Source organism: Orycteropus afer, unplaced genomic scaffold (genome assembly GCF_000298275.1).
Source record: "Orycteropus afer afer isolate SDZICR_OR568_19922 unplaced genomic scaffold, OryAfe1.0 scaffold00283, whole genome shotgun sequence".
NCBI lineage: Eukaryota > Metazoa > Chordata > Mammalia > Tubulidentata > Orycteropodidae > Orycteropus > Orycteropus afer.
In genome coordinates this window covers 822,489-824,019 of record NW_006921870.1, presented here as the reverse complement: position 1 = coordinate 824,019, position 1,531 = coordinate 822,489, and positions in this window count along the sequence as shown.

The following is a 1,531-nucleotide window of genomic DNA, read 5'->3' as shown; positions in this document are numbered from 1 at the left end:
TCTAGATGCAATGATGGGTCTCTCCTTGTCCAGAGCAAAGAAGAATGAAGAAAACCAAAATTCATGGAAACAATTAGTCCTATTGACTGGTACACCATCTGATCTGCAGCCTATATGACTTTGAGACCAGAAGAACTAGATGGTGCCCTGCTACCACTGTCATCTATTTGGAATTGGATCTATGTAGGAGATCGTTGATAGAGAGGGAGAATAATGTGTAACAAAACTCAAAATCATTTGGAGAAAAAAAAAGGGTGAGGGACCAGGTTTGCTGGTCCAGTAGAGCCTGGTGGAACCACTGAGATTATGGCCTCTAGATGCCCTTCAGATCAACACCTGTGGTTTCCAGTCAAACAAAAGACAGGCATATGAGTTGAACATTTAGCTCAAGTAGATACACTCCTTGGGGAGAACAACCATGGGAGAAAGAAGGGTTGCTTATGCACAGGGTGACAGCTAGGGGGCAGGAGTATATGGAGGGATGGACACAGGGAAGAGGTAACTATGGGGAGGACGTGGGAGAGGAGCTGTTGCATTGTTGTAAAGTGTGGTCAATGTCATGAAACAAAGTATATGTGAACCGCTGTATGGAAAGTAAATTTACTCTATAAACCTTCACCCAAATCATAATTAATAATAATAATAATAATAATAAACCACTTCTGCTCCTGTTGATTATTTCTATTGCCCTTCTATTTTCTGTTACATTAATTTCTGCTCAATTGTTGATTATTTCGTTTCTTCTGGTAACTGTGGGCTTTTCTTGATGTTCTTTTTCTAATTGTTGGAGATGTTGGTTTAAAGTGTTGATTTTGGCTCTTTCTTGTTTTTCAATGTGTGCATTTATTGCTATAAATTGTCCTCTGATCACTGCTTTTGCTGTGTCCCAAAGATTTTGGTATATTGTGTTTTCATTCTCGTTTGAATAAAGGAATTTTTCAATTTCAGTTTTAATTCTTCTCTTACCCAGTGTTTCTCAAGGAGGATATTGTTCAGTTTCCATATGTTTACTCTTTTTTCTGTTGATCTTCCTATTGTTGATTTCTAATTTGATAGCATTATGAGCTGAGAAGATACTTTGCAGTGTTTCAATGTTTATAAATTTATTAAGGCTTGCTTTATGGCATAACATATGGTCTATAATAGAAAAAGTTTCATGTGCACTGGAGAAGAATATATATTGTGCTGCTGTTGGGTGAAGTGCTCTGTAGATGTCTATAAGGTTAAGTTGGTGGAGTGCATTGTTTAGCTCTTTTGCATCTTTGTTGGGTTTCTTTCCAGTTGTTCTATCTTTCATTGAAAGTGGTGTATTAAAATCTTCAACTCCAACTGTGGAGTCATCTATTTGGCTTTTCAATTCTTTTAAAGTCTGATTTATGTATTTTGGGGCTCTTTCATTGGAACCATAGATATTTATTATGGTTATATCTTCATTTCAATTGATCCTTTAATCATTATATAATATCCTTCCTTGTCTCATATGGTGTTTTCTGTCTTAAAGTCAATTTGATCAGAAATTAATATTGCCACT